This window comes from Pan troglodytes, chromosome 4 (genome assembly GCF_028858775.2).
Source record: "Pan troglodytes isolate AG18354 chromosome 4, NHGRI_mPanTro3-v2.0_pri, whole genome shotgun sequence".
Classification (NCBI taxonomy): Eukaryota; Metazoa; Chordata; class Mammalia; order Primates; family Hominidae; genus Pan; species Pan troglodytes.
In genome coordinates this window covers 43,396,088-43,414,987 of record NC_072402.2, presented here as the reverse complement: position 1 = coordinate 43,414,987, position 18,900 = coordinate 43,396,088, and the positions used below count along the sequence as shown (strand labels likewise).

The following is an 18,900-nucleotide window of genomic DNA, read 5'->3' as shown; positions in this document are numbered from 1 at the left end:
CGCTTGAACCCAGGAGGCAAAGGTTGCAGTGAGCTGATATCATGCCACTGCACTGCAGTCTGGGTGACAGAGCGAGATTCTGTCTCATAAAAAAAAAAAAGAAAGAAAAAGAAAAACCTTAAACAAACTAAATTTAACAGACCTTAATTCAGCAAAAAATGATGAATCAGGCAGCCTCCAAACAAGAACAGGTTCAGAGAGGCTCCAATGCTAACACATGGTCAAAGAAGATTTATGGACAGAAAAAAAGTGATGTACAGAAAACAGAGATGAGATACTGAAACAGTCACAGCTGGGTTGGTTACAACTAGGTGTTTGTCATATTTGAACATGGTTCAAACAGTTGGCCACCTTTGATTGGCCTAAACCTGGTAAAAGGTTATGGTCTATTTACACATCCAGGTAGGTTACAGTTCACTATGTACAGAGAAACCTTTACTGAATATAAAATATGTAAGGAGGCAGCTTTAGGCTAAACTGAATTTAACAGTTGCGATTCCTGGCTTCTGCCTTTGCAATTTAAGATGGCCATTATTTAGCCTCGTTTCCTCCAAAGAATCCTTGAAGACTTGAAAATATCATTTTCTCTACCTCATTAATTTTCTAATGAGCAAAGTATCATTCTAAATATACTGAGACTTCTGGGCACTTTTTTTGTCTAAGCATTGCCAGTTAGGCCTTGCCTTCCATTTGCCAATTCAGTTTCCAGGACACAAAAATTCAGGCAGACGTGGTCTGAGATGCCATTTTTAACATTCGTCACATCATGCAATCCATGCATTTTAGAGCTTGAGGGAAACTGATAGGTTTGAAGATCCATTTGGTATTCTGAGATCTCTGGTCTGACTGTCTTTGAGGTTTCTCTAGGTTTCATTGAATATTTAATCCTTTCCATGGCCTGGACCATATCATCTCATAAACTTTTCAAATGAATAATCCCTGATCTACCTGATGTGACATTTCACTTCACCTTTTGATAGGTGGATTTACAAGAAAGAAATAGACACCATTTGAGAAAATTTTGTCGAAATTTCCCAGCACATTTTTAAGCACTTCAAGGATTTAGTTCAAATGTGACCAAATATCAAATACCTTTTTTTTCATAAAATCCTAGAAGCATTCAAAACTATATTGCTATGTGAAAGAACTAGCTCCAACATTCATCCAGGGAACCAAACCTATACCATCGTAACTCCTAGGATGATGCAAAATGACATTTAAATCAACATAACTCTAAAGAACTTCTGCTCTCTTACTGCTTATGGACTTATTTTCAAAACATAGTTGTAAGCTATAAGCCACTGTGAGCTCCCGCTGAAGGCACAGATACAATTTTCAGCAAATATATCACTTAGACTGAAAGCCAACTTTGTCACAATAGTGCTATTCTAATTCAAACCACAAATCCTTCTCTAAAATAAAATTCTCTCTCTCTTACCTGCAGGAAAAGAAAGTGCATTCTGAGAAGGTTTAAAAGCCATTGGTTTCTAAGCCTCTGCCAGCTCTATCCAAATACCTACCACAAACCCCAGCCCCTCCATGAGGGCCCTACCATCTCTGCTGCTGGGAGGCCCAACCCCATGGACACCAATCCAGAGATACCATACCACACAGCCCTCATAATCCAGTATAAAAGAAGAAAACTATCGTTGTGCATTCTTAGTTACCTACCTAACTTTTGTTCCATGAGATTTTATCTTGATTCTGTATGTAGCACAGAGCACATAGAGATACTGGATTTGTTTTACTTTCTTTACATCAGATTCTGTGTTCCTTGCCAACGACAGCAGTTCAAACTATTAAAGGACCTGAAGTGTTACTTTATGAAGTTTCTCACATGGAAGAATACTTAATAAAGTATTTGAATTCTCTCATTCTTTAATATGGGCAAATCAAAGCAAAATGATAAACATCCACAAATAACCACTGACTAGCTTACAACTACTTTGCCCTCCATAATTCTCTCGTTGAACTAAATATAACTGACAGGAGGAACAAGGCTCTTATTTAGTGGAAATGGCTGTTGCTTACAGATTATTTCAATAATCGGAGTGACCCAAGAGCAGAAGAATATTACACGCATGTTTCCCTGGAAGAATTTTGTTTCTTCGTTTTTTACCAAGGAGTCTAGATGACTGTGTCTAATACCTGGCAAAGAACTCAGGTTCTGGGGTTTAAATACATAAATTCAGATTTCAGCTCCACCACTTCCATGAAGGATATTTCTCTTCTCTGACCTCAATTTTCTGATTGGTGAACTAGGTGCCATCATGATAATAATAGACCTCATGTGGCTGCGGTTAGGATGAGATGAGAGAAGATGGCCCTGTGGGCAGGGGAGATAGGCAGAGACCTCCCTTCTTTGGCTTCTTCTTTTCAGGTTCTGGCCCCTGAGTGACTTTTTTTTTCCTAATGTTCTCTTAATTGAGGGACTAATTGCAAACATCACAGAGCAGAGAATTGCTTTGTCATAGCAGCATTTCTTCCATGTGTAGCCAGCGGGTCATACAGTGAGCTCATGTGATTTGGCAAGTCTCGCTTATTTCATTCGCAGCTTGAAAGTTCCTTTTCAAATGTGGATTTGCACACGGGCTAAGGTTTGTACTAAGGGAGGCCTTCCAAGGCGCCATTTTGGAGTGTTACCTACGTTCATATTTCTACCTCAAGGCCATTTATCATATTTATTCCCAGACACCCAATAATTCTGGCTATCATTATTAAGGACCTACCATGTGCCAGACACTCTTCTTGTCCTTGCCTCACAAAATATTATGAGATATGTATTTTTTGTCTTCTTCGTTAAACTATTCTTTTTAACTTATGAGAGAACTAAAACTCAGGAACTTAAGTAATTTGCCCAAGACCACACAGCTAGGAATGGGCAAAGCTGGGCTCAAAGTTGGTTCTAAGTGCAAAGACCATACCTTTTCCATTATGCCAGAGAAGGCAGATAGATTTGAAGTTGCAGCCAATCTGATCAATTAGTGATAGGTGAGTGCTCGGCTAAGCACATTGAGGCTGGGCCTAGGCTCCAGGGAGAGAGTGCTGTTAACAACAATGAGTAACTTCGCCTTGAGCATTGGTTGGGGGAAGGACAAGGGCAATCAAGCTGCCTCCTCCATATCATGCAACCCTTATCCACCGAGTTTCTACTCACCGAGAGGAAGGGGTTAATTTGCCTCCTTGGAACACTTCTTTATACCTTCTAGTGCTTTTCTGTCCCTTTTCATCAAAAGAAAGCATCCCCTTTTTTTATTATACTTTAAGTTCTAGGGTACATGTGCACAACGTGCAGGTTTGTTACATATGTATACATGTGCCATGTTGGTGTGCTGCACCCATTAACTCGTCCCCTTTTTAAAGCTTTCTGCTCCCACAGGATAGTATTTTGTGCAGTTCTCTTTGCTCATTGCTGATTTTTCTCCTCCCGAGCTGCAGGGAGACCAGAGCAGCTTGATTTCACATATCTCCTCTCAACCAGGGTAACTTCCCTTTCCTTGACCATTTTGTTGTCTAGTTTTTTTTACTTTGGAGCTTATGTCAGTATTTGGTAACTTGATTTATAGCCTGGACAAATTGCTTAATCTCTCTGACTGTATTTTCCTAACCTATCTTCTTAAGAGAGAGAGAAAGAAGAGAAAGAGAGAGTATGGGTACAGGAGGTAGACAGAGTCTCAGTCCTACCTGTACATCAGAGTCATCTGAGCAGCTTTATAACCATGCCCATGCCTGGGCCCCAGTCCAGATCAATTGAGTCAATCAGTCACTGGAGCTGGAGCCTCAGGGATCAGCTTATCAAAAGCTCCCACATGATTCTAACATGCATCCATATAGGGTGGAGAATCACTGGACTACCATTAAATATTGACATGTAAGTCGTTGATTAATATCATCTATTAAATTAGCTAGCTGGCTTTGAATTCACTTTTGTGCCTCATATAAGGGTTAACTAGCCCCTTCAAACACTTACCTGCATGTTTTTAAAAACACAGCTTTGAGACAGCTTTTTAGCTATGTTGGCTTTTTTCATGCAACTATTACATAGTTATATTTGTGGATTTATTAGTTTTCTTGCTTTTACAATGTGTAGTGTTCTGATTTGGCTTGTAATTTACTGTATTTGCTATATCAAGTGTCTCTCCAAGTGTGGTCTGTGGACCATCTGCATCAGAACCACCTAATGTGATTCTTTAAGAAAAATGAAAGTTCTCAGACTCACCCATGGCCTACTAGATCTGATTTTCTGGAGGTGGTGCCAGGGAGTCCATGTTTTTAACATGCACCTGCTGCAATTTGTAAGCATGTTAAAGCATAAAGACGATTTGCTGTATTTAGACTGATTTGCATGACATCTGCCATAGCACACACTAGACATGCATTAGAGTTTAGTGAACAATATCTGATCATTGCCTTTGTGAAACATACAAAATACTGACTGTTGCATTTGCAGATAGACCTTACTTTCCTTTTTTACACAGCTTATTTTTACACTTTTATTTAATGTGTAAGAGAAAAACTCTACTTGAGGATAGCTGCTGAGTTTGTGGTTTTGTTTGGTTTTCGGGTACCTCTTTTTCATCATCTCTGCTGAATCTATAGTCCTTGAGGTCAGGATCAACGGGCTGTTCTCTGCTGAGCTTCTTAGTAAACAGGCTTAACCTAGACGACATTTTCCCTGCTGCATACACCAATTACCTAGGTGTTGGGTGCATAGATAATGTGGCCCTGAAGTCTAGATATAAAAACGGAGGTCTCAATTTGATGTTCCACTCTCTACTGATGTACTCACAGCTTAGCCCTGGTCCCTGGATTCTTTGGTGCTTATTTTTCTTAGAAAAAGCAGCTGGTACCTGGTTAATAAAGCCCAGTCATCTTTAATAAAACAATGGATAAAAAAACTTTTGAATATCTGATATCAAAGCCTCATTTAATATACAAAGCAACCTCTTATTACATTAGTACTTGAGTGACTTGTTTTGGCAAATCTAGAAATCTATTTTGCTGCTTTCTAACAAATAGATTTTGCTACAAAGGCATTCAGGAAATAAATGGGAATTCATCTGTGACTGACTGAAATGATGGCAAGGCTTAACTTTCATAAACCATGTTCCTTGCAAGCAGGAAAGTTTTCCTCCTTGAGCTTTATGATTTTTTTCTAAAATAGGGAGGGTTCGTAACGATGTCAAAGGCCGCCTTTCTCTAGAAGACATCTAGCCATCTCCAAGGACTCCATGAGGTCATATTTTCCTGTACCTAGTGATTCCCAGGATGATTTTGAGTCATTTTAATATTCTTGAACAAAAAAATGATAATTTTTGAGAGGATTCTCACTTCTCCTTATGTGAAGCAATGAGGCTAGATCTTTAACATTGTGATCCATGTATGCTTCCAAACACATTGCTGCTGGCCAGTACATTCCCCGATTCAGAGGCCCCTTGGTTTCAGCTCATGTGCACTCAAGACAAATAGAATCTGGTTTAGGACAAAATGAGCTCATTCTCCTGGACAGAGGGAAAACCCGGCTGGCCAATTCTGGTCCTAATCTCACCCTTATAAGTTTCTGGTTCTTCAGCACAGCCATGAAAGCTTGATCTACTGTAGAGTTCAAGTGTCAACACTGCAATATTATAAATATAATGATGAGTAATGATAATTTCATAAAGTCATCCTTGCTAGAAAAAGCTGACCATCATCTGTCATATAAACAACAGCAAACATTTTATGGTGCTATATATCAGGCATTTTGAAAGTGTATCATTGCATTATTTCATTTTATCTCGACAGCAAGTCCTAGAGGTAGTGCTCTGTATTGTCCCATTTTACAGAAGAAGAAATTGAGGCACACAGGGTATGCCACAGGTAGTCACAGTCAGAAGAGCAGTTTTACCAAGTCTGTCTGACTCCAGAGCCTATCCTCTTACCACTTAGGTTAGGCTGCTTTTATAATAATAAAATAATAACATCGTAACAACTAACACTTATTGAGTACCGGTTATGGGCCAAACAACTTGGACATACTTTACATGTAACAGCTCAACTCATCAGATGACTATTATTGTCATCACTTTGCAGATGAGGAAACTGAGGCTGAGAGAGGTCAAGTACCTTGCCCAAAGTCTCCCAACTAGGGGTGGCAGAACCAAGTCATAGGGTGGGCCTCTTTAATCTGTCAGTGTCCCATCTCCCAGGCTTTGGTGCTGACTTATGGCTGGAGAATGGCTGTCAAGAATAACAGAGTTGCAGAGACTCTGTGGCAGTGGGGCAGAGCAAAGCCAGAGGGCCAGTGATGTCCAGACATCTCTCCTGAGCACATAGGAGCAGGGCTGTGACCTGGGTGGGGTCAGTGGACATGGGAGAGGAGCAAGGCTGATTGCCCCAAAGCTACAGGGAAGGGATCTGAGGAATCAGCAAAGGGCCAAATGTAGGGTCAACACAACAAAGATTGTGTAGACAATGGACAGACCCAAAGAGGCTGGGCAGAGAAGAACAACTGGATCCAACTCCAAAGAACTTCAATCAGGGCAAAAAGACAGAATGGACAGGCGTGGGAAGACAGCCATAGGTGAGACTCTAGGGCCTGAGAGAACAGAAGCAGAATTCCCATGTGATTTGGAGACAAGCTGGTCAGAAACCCAGTGAGATGAGGGGGAGGGAGGAACCATAGCCACTGACCTCATCAGACTCCTGATTAACTGGGTTAACTGATCCCCAACTAAATAAAAATCACAATCATGCTGAACTTTATTTTTAATTATTGCCCCATAGAGACAGATGAAGAAGTCTATGGTCCTCCACCACAGAGCTTGCTAACATTCCCATTTGCCATTTACCCAATTTACTCTGTACCAGCCATCCACTGAATTCACTGAAGGTTTTTGTTGGAGAGCGTCTTGACTCTGGTTATCGTCTTCAATAAAACATGTCTCACTTTGTTCTCTATCAGTCTGTCTCCCTGGACACCCACATAATCATCCTTTTGTAAACAAAGCAGGCTTTGAAGCCTCTAGGAGTCCTGCTAGGCTGAGAGAGATGAGAATGAGCTGCAGGCTTCCTGGTGTGAACTGGAGACTGGAAATATTTTATAACCTGTATTGTTTTTCCTGATTATGGAAGTAGCAAGTGTTCATTGTAGAAAATACACCAAAGCCTCAAGAAAAAATGCTATTACCCAACAGAGATAAGAAACATAACATCTGGTTTAGAGCATTTTGGCATAGATAGATAGGTTGATTGATTGATTTTAAATTTATGGCATTAAATTATGTGCAGTTTTATTTCCTGTTTTTTTACTTGACATAGATCAAAAGTGTTTTTCCCATGTCAAATCAATATTCACTGTAAGATTTTTCATGACTACATATTCACCAATCCTATTGAATATGTTAGACTTGCATTTCAGGGTTTCATATTTGCCTTTATATCAGGCTGCTGCGTTTGTTCTGCAGCTACATACTCAAACCCTGCCTTCTCCATGGCCTCTCTGCGCTTTCTGAAATTTAACTCACAGGTGCCAGAAGACCCTGTTAAATAAGCACTGGAAAATAGTTATTCTGGGTTTTGTCTTGAGTTCTGCCATCAATTCCCTAAGCAGCTACAGCCAGTTCCCTCCTCTCTGTGTGTCATCTCCCGCATCTGTCAGGTTACACAGTCATGTCTAATTTAAAGCCAAGCAATTTGGTAAAGGAGAAGACTCTCCCTGGCCAGCCTCATCACTGAACTGCAGAGGCTGGCTGGGAGCCCAGAAGAGCTGGTGTTTCTTGCAGAAAAACCATCATGATTACCTGTGCCAGGCATGGAGCTAAGCATAATATACATCTTTTTTTTTTTTTCAATCCTCCCAACATCCCAGTGAGGTAAGAACTATTATTATTCACATGTGGTGGAACAAGAAACTGAGGCTTGGGGAGATTAAATAACTTCACAGAGGCCTAGAAAAGTAACAGGATGGCTGAGCCAAACCCAGCCTGAGCTCATAGCCACTGTACTGATGAGTCCTGGAGATCACTGTCACTTTTTCTAGGGTGAAGTGCTTTTCCCAAAAGACTCAGAGCTCCATGGCCCTGTCTTGTGAGGGACCATTTGACCAGATGCTTTTCAAAGATGATACATCTGCACATTTCAGAACCCAGTGGAAGTTTGTTCATGAAGCAAGTTTTTTTAATGTTCAAATCAAGTAGGAAGGACTGAAAACAGGTGTGTGACGCATGAAAGAAAAATGGCTCTTCAGACAAAACTCTGGAAAATTGAGACAACTCTAAGATCTGATTTTAAAAAGAATCCCAGAGCCTGACATTTCCAATGGCTCTGGTCTTCATTCTCTTTCCTGAGTGTTTGAATCATAAAAGCGTGTAGCTCTTTCATCTCTCCCTCGTCCTGCTCCTCCCCTGCACAGACAAATGGTATTTTGAGTTTTGTTCCCACCCCAGAGTACAGATCTATTTTTGTGAATCCAGGCTCCTTCTTCCAAAGCCCCTCACTGTCCCATTCTCCACTGTGTCAGTCCCTCTTTCCTGCCCCCACACACCCGAGGGCCTGTGACGAGCCCTCAGAATAGAGAGAACCTCATCCTTCCCCTCCTCCCAGCCTCCCACAATGACTCACACATTGCACAGAGCAAGCAAGGCAGGAGAGGCCTTGTCACAAAACAAGCCAGTTGTCATGCTTTGTTCTGAGTCTACACAGCCACCACCACCGTTGAAGCTAAGCCTTTGCCAGACCTGGTACTATCTCTGCTCAGCATCCAAACGATACCCACAGTGCTCTGTAAGAGGAAGAAAATGAGGAAGAGATGGTGGGCAGCTTTGGTCTGCCAGGACTAAAGACGTACCATCCAATTCAGCAGCCACTAGCCCCACGTGTTTATTGGGCACCTGAAATGTGGTCAGTCCAAATTGAGATGTGCTGTGTTGTAAAATGCACAGCACATTTCAAAGGTTTTTATATGGGGAACAATGTGAAATGGCTCAGTCACAATGTATGTATGTATTACAGATGACGGACAGCTTTTTCTAGCAAGGATGACTTCATGAAATTATTATGACTTGTCATTGCCTTTATAATATTCCAGAGTTAACATTTGAATTCTAAAGTAAATCATGCTTTCATGTTTATGCTGAAGAATCATAACACTGTATGAGTGGGATTAGAAATGGAATATGTATTTATTTATTTATTTAAGTTCCAGGATACATGTGCAGAATGTGCAGATTTGTTACGTAGGTATACATGTGCCATGGTGGTTTGCTGCACCTATTGACTTGTCCTGTAGGTTCCCTCCCCTCACCCCCTCACCCCCCAGAAGGCCCCAGTGTGTGATGTTCCCCTCCCTGTGTCCATGTGTCCTCATTGTATAACTCCCAATTATGAGTGAGAACATGTGGTGTTTGGTTTTCTGTTCCTGTGTTAGTTTGCTGAGGATGATGTCTTCTAGCTACATCCATGTAGACCTGGAATTTTTAAATTGAGTATGTGCCGAAATGATAATGTGTTGAGCATATTGGGTTAAGTAAAATATGTTATTAAAATCAAGTTCACCTCTTTCTTTTTACTTTTATAATCTGGCTACTAGAAAATTTTAAGTTGCATATGTGGCTCACAGTACATCTTTATTATGTTTCTATCATGCTGCACTGAAGTTAGCATTTCTGCTGGCCAAGTAGGTGAGATAGGATGCAAGCTTGCTGCCCCTACTTCTGCAGCTGTACAAGCAATCAGACCTCCTCTGAACCCAGCTCCTAGCTCAGCAGGTCAGTCCATAGGTACATCTGGATGTGTTTGAAAGGATCCCATCCTAGTATATAGCCATTCCAGGGCATTGGCCTTTTTCAGGCTTCTTAAAAATCCAGTCCCTCCCTACACTATTTCTACTTTCAGAAACTCATTATCCTTCCTGAAAGACAAATCACTTTCATCTGTTCCACCCTAGCCCTGGGTCCTTAATTGCATTCTCTATCCCTTCTTCTTCCCAAATCAAAAATTCTCTTAGGGAAAGATATGCAGGGGTAAAGAGTCTTGTGTGGGGTACCCAAGCTGTCATATAACGTTCCTCAAAGAGAAACACCACACAAGCATCTTTGGCCAAGTCCCATTGTCTTCTGGTAAACAGGAAGAGAGAGAGGAAAATATGGCTGAGTGTTTTTCTCTATGGCCATATTTCGCAGATCTTCAAAGAAGCCTGCCTCCAGGGCACACTGCTTCAAGGGCTTCAGCAGCAGCTTGAGAAATCTAATGATCACTGACGCAGTGTACCATGACGCAGTGTGCTCAGGCACTGGCAACATCAGCATTCTCAGAGATGCAAATTCATGGGCCCCTCCGCAGATTTTCTGAATTACAATCTTTAAGAATGATCCCCAAGAACCTATGTCTAACAAGATCCCCAGGTGACTCATGCACATTCAAGTTTCAGCCACGCTGCTAGAATTGACATCTACTGTTTTTGCCTGCTCAGCCTCCATAGCCACTACTCTTCTTCCAACAATGCTCCCTGATTTGTCTCAGGAACCCAGCCCTCCTCCCAGTCTCAGGGTGTTAGGGCTGGGGTGGGAGTACTAACATGTTCCCTTAATTCCACCATGGACGTGAGACCCAGCCGTGGCCAAGCAGAGCATGACATCACTGCAGCCATACTGATTGATTCATGATTTGTGTCTTGTGACACAAATCAGGCCAATCACAGCAAATAAGACATAATTCCAGGGCTTTGGTCAGTACAGTTGGAAGAAGCAGGCATGATCTTTTATACCGAGGTTGCTGAGAAAATGGGATATAAGCCTGAAACTGCTGTCAGCTGCCTTGTCACCATGAGGGAAGAGCTCGCTTGAGAATGAACCCTATAGAAGGCATTTCTAAGAGATGGCAGGAGAGAGACATAGAGAGAGGACAGAAATCTGGATGCAGCCTAAGCCCAGCTCTTCTCGGGGCTGGAATGTGCCATTCACCTCAAAGTCATTCTGGTTTGTTTATTTACTAAAAAGTTTTCTGGCAGATGGCCAGATAGTGCCTTCATGATGACACATTTAAATTTTCACAAAGGTGCCATTTGGGCTGCTGGTAGTCCAGGCTCAACTCTCCAAACTTTTCATTTCCTGTGTGAATAAATTCTCTTTTTGGCTTAAGCCAGTTTGAGTTACCCATCACTTAAAACTAAGAGAGACTTGATCCTTCTATATGTACTACACAAGCGTCTTGGGGATGGGGAGATAGGAAGATATATGATACTCAAGGAGCGGGTTGACTAGCCATCACCTAAGTCACTGAACAAGACTAACATTTTCTGAGTTGGGCAAACTAAGGCTACCTCAGAGCTCCCCTAGAACCTAGGATTATCTGTATTTGTTTGGTTCTTCTAAGCACACCCTGAGACAAGAATTGGGTGCAATCCATTTATTTGGGAGATGATCTTAAAAAGCACCATGAAGGAGTGGAGAAGTGGGACAAGGATAGGAGGAAGGTCAACAAAAGAAGCAATACTGCAGGGGCGTGGCTGTGACAACAGAACTCTCTAGTGCTGGGCCTTTGAGAGACGGCAGAGCACACCTTGGGCTTGCTCAGCGTGGGGGCAGGGGCATGTTTATGCAGACGCTGCTGAAAACTGCTGCAGAAGACCCCTGGGTGAGTGAAGGGGATATGTGCAAGGCACCAACAGCATCTACTATGACTTCCCTGTAAAGTCTTGTATGGATAAAGACACATTTGGAAGTCACTGGTCTGGATGATGTTTAAGGTCTCCTCCAGCCCTGTCTGATGTCCAGTACCTCACAGGCTCCCTCCTGGATATGCCTCTGCAGAAAAGGCACACGCAGCAGGTGCTGCTGCAGAGGAGAGCATCATCATCTGAGCCAGGCAGGCAGCCCCTTCACACTCCTGTCCTTCGATGGAGAAGATCTCTGATGCAGGCAGATCAGAGCTCTGACCTGAGCTCTAAATGCCCTTAGAAACTGCAGGGTGAATCAGCAGCTAGCTTGTTCATAACCCTTTGCGTGATTGTTCATCCTAGTGCCCAGTCCTCAAAATACAGCCTTGAATAACATCAATGGGCTAATTGTGCAGTTTCAGGGGCTCACTTTATAAACAATATGAATCCCAGGGTCTCATGTGTTACTGAGTTGGCTCCCCAGGAGTCTCTCACCAGAGTTGGGATGTTTTGGAAGGAGGTGCTTCATAGTCAGTCCTCTGTGTGTGTGTGTGTCCCTCGTCTTAGAGCTTTGAACGAATAAGAGACTCTCAGCCTCAGTTTCTGTACCTGAAAACATGTAACTGTAGCTGACACTTGGGACTGTCGTGAAGATTAAAGATAATATATGGAACACTTTTGGAACATAGAAGACACTCAGGGATGAGCAATGGCTGAACAATTGGAGGGTCTGGGCTCTGTAACTTGGATGAAAAGGAGACAGGATATTTGCTCAACTCCAGAGACTAACTAAATGGAACCTGAGAATCTAGATTCTCTCTGTGAAGGGAGGCATTTTTTGAGAACTTAATTAATCACAAGGAGATTACAGAAAGAGGCATCTCCTACATTGGCCAAAGCTATTTTCTACCTCCTGCATCCACTTGTTATTACCTGCCTGCATGGTATATGTCCTCATGATGTCATATTCCTTGATTAAAACTTGTGTTTATCACACTTGAGACAACTAGTAGGAGACGATATTAGTAACTTGACCCTTCAGGGAGGCCCTGCAGGGCAGAAGGAAGAAACTTTGGAGTCACGCTGCTGGATCTGCTCTTTTTCACACTGTGTGGCCTGGAGCAAGTCATTTCACATTCCTGGCTTGATTAAAACTATAAAATGACCAGCTTGAACCAGATGGTCTCCAGGGCCCCTTGCAGCTCTAACAGGATGCTAAGTGCAGACCTCTAAGGAGGGGCCAGTCTGCATTCCCAATGCTGCAGCCACAAGAAACTCTCACTGTGATCCAGAGTGCACAGGCTCTGGGAGGCACACATCTGGGACCAGCCATACCCTGTTCCCTTCCAGGCCTGTTTTCCACTTAGTTCATAGTGGAGCTGCCAGCCAGAAAAGTACTTAGTGCAGAGTGGGACAAATGACACCAAGGCCTCTCTTTTGGGCTTTCTGCACATAAATATTGTGCCCTGACTTGACTTCTACTGCCTTCTGCCCTCCCCTGTCTCCCTGGACCCAGCCACAGTTCGGCACTTGTCGCTGAAAGCCTTAGAAGAGATAGTCCCTCCCAGAGACACAAGGCATCCCTCCCTGTGCTGAGGGCCACCCTGCATCCCCCAGGACCAGGCCACTTTACAGGACATGGAGACCTCCCTATAAGGTTCATGGGGACCTTCGAGCAGCACTCCTCCTCTCTCCCCACAGAGGGAGGGGTACATATGGCTTCTGTGTAAAGGACATCTGCCATGCAGCCAGCCCTAAATAGCAAGGCTGCAGCAACTCACGCTTTCATACAGCTTCCCCTGAGAGCCCAGATGGTACAGGATTGGGCCCTGGTGACAGGCTGAGGCTTGCTTTCCACAGCTAAGGAGACAGGCTAGCTGAAGGTTGAGAAAAATCTCTTTCAAGGCTCTTGCCTCCTGTCTGGGCCTCTGGAGCAGAGCTGGGAGTCACTGGTCATTATGGCTTGGATTTAGGGCTTCCTATCTAGACTCCATCCTTTGTAAAAACAAATTCTGAATAATGCTCCAGCTGAATGCAGAACCTAAAGCAAGGGTGCAACAGGGATGTCAGATTGAAAAGATCAAGAGGGAGTTGGATATGGTGTCTCCAGATTCTTTTCTAGCCCCACTAAGATTGAGAGCTGTTGGACTCTTTGGGCTGAGCAATTGTCTTTGAAACTGCCTGCTAGGGCTGTGAGGTTTCGCTCCTCCTTTGCTGGGTTGTTACACTATCTTTATGGCTTCTTATGGAGTCCTCTGTGAGCATCTTGGAGTTTTCCATTTATTTATTTGTTTGCCATTTTCCTCCTCTTTTCCCTCTACGATGGCCACTGAACATAGAAAACGATGGTCTATTTACTCGAAAGAATGGAAAGCAGGATCTCGGAGAGACATTTGCACATCCATGTTTATAGCAGCATTAGTCATAATAGCTAAAAGGTGGGAGCTGCCCAAGTGTCCATCAGCAAATGAGTGGATAACCAAATGTGGCATATACAGACATACAATATATTACTCAGCCCTTAAAAGGAAGAGAATTCTGACATGTGCTACAACAAGGATGAAACTTGAAGGCATTATGCTAAGTGAAATCAGCCAGTCACACAAAGACAAATACTGAACGATTCCACTTCTGTGAAGTATGTGTCAAATTCATAGAAACAGAAAGTAGAATGGTGGTCACCACGGACTGGCGAATGGAGAATTGTTATTTAATAGGTACAGAGTTCACGTTTTTGCAAGATGAAAAAGTTCTGCAGATCATTTAGACAGCAATGTGAATGTACTTAACACTTCTGAACTTAAGAATGGTTACGATGGTAAATTTTGTTCTGTGTATTTTACCGCAATTAAAAATTAAAATAAGAAACCAGGGTGGCAGGAGATGAGCTACATGAGAAAGCACGGCAAGGCCACGGTGCAGCAGAGGTACTCGACACTCCAGTGTGTCTCTGGCTGAGCCCTTGCAGAGAGGGCAGATGCCTCAGCTCCATAGCCTGTGGCCGCATTCAATGACCAGCAGAAGAATTTGGCCTGTTCACCCCTTAGCTTCCTTCTGGGTCACTGAAGACTCCTCTGCATAAGACACCTGAACCCACACCCAAAGGAACCATTGTCAGCACTCAGATAGGAATGCTCAGTGGTGTGTTATGTACTGAATGAAAGGGATTGGGAACAGCCCTGGCTTCCACTCTGACTAGGCCGTACCCACAAGGAATGCCACCACCAAGGAAGCAGTGGATAGAAGCTCATCCTGACATTCAAGGTCATGATCATTGGAAAATGGTTTCTTTTTCTTTTTTTTCTTTTCTTTTTTATTTTTTTCATTTTTAAATTCCCTCCCTCTCTCCCCTCCAAGAAATAGCACAGCAGTAGCATTGTTCAAAAGGGTTGCTGAAGGTACAAGCCCTTAAGGAAGTCCACTGACTCTGAACTTTGGCTCTGTCTTTTATTCATTGTTTTGTTATGAATAAATTATTTAACCTTTCTATCATTCGTCTTTGAAACAGAAATAATGATAGAGGTGCTTGTTTAGGTTTTGGGAGAATTAAATGAGATTCTGTTTAGAAGCTCTTATCCCAGAGCCTGCACAGAGTACTTGATAAATAGGGACTGTTACTATTTCCTCCACCTAGCCAAATCCTACTCATGTTCTAAGAACCAGCTCAAGCCCCTTCTGCCTCATAGTCTCTAAGAGCCCACCACGAATCAGCAGCCCACCATGAATCAACAGCTTAGTACGAACTCTCCCATCACACAAGCCATTTGCATGCTTCAGCCCTGTGGCAACTCATCAGGGATCAGGCCTCATCAGACCCCTCCACACTGCAAAGGGGAAAGGTTAAGAGCTGTCACTCTTATAACTCCCAACTGTATAAGCATCACAAATGATGGCTCATGGGTTGCACTTAGTAACTGACAACCTAAGAACTCAAAACATGGCCTTGTTCATTCTTGCAGTTGGGACTAACCTTATTTGTATTCTGTGATTTGAAAGGTACCAGAAAAGACTGCCACTCCACATCTCTGCACACTGTTGCAGCAGGCCTTCAGCGCCAGTCACTTGGTTTCATCTATCTCCCTGCTGCCTCTTCTTTTAAGTGTAAAACTTTCCTCCAAGGGATCTCGCACTCACCTGACCTAAGTGAGTTTTTTGATTTTCTGAGATCATCTTTTAAATTGTAAATTTACTATAAATTTACAGTTTGGGGCAAGGATTCAGAAAGCAAGGGATTCCAGAGAAAGCTGACCTACTTTACAATGAATCCATCTGTGCACTCTGCCTATTTGAACACTCATTCGGTGAACATTTCTTGAACATCCACCATGTGCCAGGCACTGTTTGCCCCAGCGGGGATGGCTCAGCTTGACAACCCTCTTCAAGCCTTTGAAAAGAAGATTATTCAGAATTTCCAATGCCCCTTTGGTATCTGGTGTATTGAGTATCTCTGCCTGGTGATATGGGGAATATAAAGCAATTCAGTTGAGCAACTTTAGTTCAAAGACTGTGATTTATTATCCCTTATTCTGAGAACCTCATATGTTGCCTGGCATATGATAGCTTGGTAGGATGGATGAGCAGATAGATGGATGCATAGAGGGAGGCATGAATGGGTGCATGGATGCATGGATGGATGGATGAAAGCATGGATGCATGGATGAATGCATGGATGGATGGATGGATGGATGGATGGATGGATGGATGGATAGATGGATGGATGGAAGGATGAATGGATGGATGTTGTGGATAACATGAGTCTTAGTTTGGGTTACCCAGAAGCTGATCCTGAGACAAGGATTTGAGTGAAAGTCATTTATTTGAGATGTGAGATGGGTATGGGAAGGAAGCAAATAAATTATGTGTCATCAATCAGGTTACCACTATGGGTGAGCAGGGCTCAATCCCACCAGGGATTTCTGGAGACTTTATAGAACATGGCTTAGAGTCATCCCACCCAAGGTGCAAGGAAGTGGGGTTTTGAACCTCTAAGTTTCATCTAGCATTGGCTAAGGACTACTCCAAGGAGCATTAACTTCCAGCTTGGAAGACTTTTGACTAAGAGGAAACCTTCAGGCAGAGAGGGGCAGTGCTTGCAATAGGACAGCTGAAGAGACATGGATGGAACACTAACAGTGTCTGGTACAACAGTCTCAGAATCAGCGTCAGGGCTCATTTCACTCACTCTGCCTTCAGTGTGCAGGTTCCTTTCCTAAAAATAGAGGACAGTCACTCACTCAGTCTCTGAGGGGGCACTCTGAGGAATCTCCATCCCTTCCTCGTGTTCTCTCCCCAATGCCCCAACTGCAGTGAGAAACTTGTAAAGTGCCCTAACTCTGGGAGGATAATTGTGTCCCTCTGTCAGCTCTGTTAGGGTGATAAGCCTGTTTCTCAGCACCCTTGGTGTATTGCCTGGCTTAGCATCAAAACACTGACCTGGACACATCATACAATCTTGACGGGGTGTTAGGGAGGAACACTTACTCCCCAGTCTTCATGGCTTCATGTCTGTTGAGGAGTGTCCATCAGAGTAGTGCTCCTGGCCTGACTAACCTCGTTGGTGAACATGGAAGAATAATCTGCTGTGAACATTTGAGTCCTTCCCTCCTCTCTCTGGTTCCCTGGAGCCTACTAGCGTGTAGGTAGCACACATTACCTGCTCCTCCAAGGTGGGGAGGCCTATGGTTTTCCAGCACAGCTGGGAGCTGGGTAAACAGGTCTGCCTACATCTGGGTAGAATATTAGAATTACTGAACCACCTAGGCCACATTCCTTACATAGCATTGGCAATAACAAATGTGATATATCTATCTGCATGCAACTGATCTAGATCTATCTCTCAGTGGATTCCAATCTGAGCAGCATTATTGACCTTCCTAAAACTCCAACAGGGACCTTATCCTAGTATCTGTGGCCATTAGAATGCAATATAGCATTCAGTGTACTACACCAAAAATGGCTCCAAGATCCAGAAAAAAAGGGAAATGTTACATATTGTTCCCTCTTTTTGAATATTCACAATGCTCATTAGTGTATTAAAGGCTCTCAGAAACCCATCAGTTATAAATAAACAAACAAAAATCTTGCCAACCTTTTTAAATAAGTAATGTATTTGACCTTGAAACTCTTTTTTTTTTTCAATAGCCTCTATAACATTTCAGGAGGCAAGCTTCCACAGAAAATACTTTAGAAAAGTTTGCATATGCTGTTCCTTCTCCCGGAACGCCCTCTCCTGCTCTCCTCCATGGATCTCTCATGTTCAGCTTGCTGGATACACCAAGAATGCAAGGCCCTGACAACTCTTTACTTGGGCCATTTCCCAAGATTGCATTTGCAGTGAGCAGCCTTGAGGGATGAGGTCATGTCTCCCTCCAGGACAAGAGGAGGCTCACTATAAAAGAGGTGTGATTCCTACAGCACTACTAGAGTCCAACATCACCTTACCCCAGGTTCCAAGGACCTTGTTCGAAGGTAAGACTCATGCCTAGTACCACACTATTATACCAGTTTTCATTCCAGGTTCACTCTCATTGGGATGATCTGTATCATTCAGAGAGATACTCCACTGCAAAAATATGAGACATGGCTTGGAGAAAGGAACTGCCCCTGCAGGACGCACCCAGAGAGGTAAATGGTCACAGCTGTCTTGTGGTGAAGCCAACAACAAAGTGACAGCAAAGCCACAGACAGACAGACTTTCTCTCCTATTCTCCTTTTTGTTGTGTAGTGAGTGCTGTGGTGGGCCCTTTTGTTTCCTTCCACTGGGCCCCCCAGTACCTCTTCAAGACTGAAACAATCATTTGGCCAGCTGCTGGGAGTATTAGAAGCTCCCAGCTCCCAGCTGAGTCCTTCTATAGGAATTGCCCTTCTCTGAATCACAGGCTCCTGAGTAGAGGGAGGTGGACCCATATCCAAAGACTGGTCAATGGCCAGCCCTTTTGCTGCCAAGTGGCACAACCCTGAAGAGTCTCTCCGACTCCCAAGCTCCTACGGAATCAGCACCCACAAGGCAGTTCACCTCTTCCCTCTGCCCAGTCCCGCCGCCTTCGCTCCTGTAAGCTGCCTACACACTGGTCTCCATCGCAGAGTCTGGTTCCTAGGGAACCCAACCTCACACACACTCTGGGAGTTTCGTTCTCTTCTACCAGAGTGAGGCAATGAAAATCAGCACAAAGAATGCTGGCCAGTGCTGTGGGTGAGGAATCCATTTCAGGAGGAGCCACCAGAGCGCAAGCACCAGGTCACAGCAACAGAGTCCAAGGGATCCA

General features: G+C 43.4%; 1 long non-coding RNA gene across 7 annotated transcripts in view; it reads right to left on the bottom strand.

Annotated features, from left to right (window-relative positions):
• LOC104006409 (uncharacterized) overlaps positions 1-18,900 on the bottom strand; it is a 240,545-nt gene that overhangs the window by 65,163 nt on the left and 156,482 nt on the right. The gene's annotated exons all lie outside the window — the stretch shown is intronic.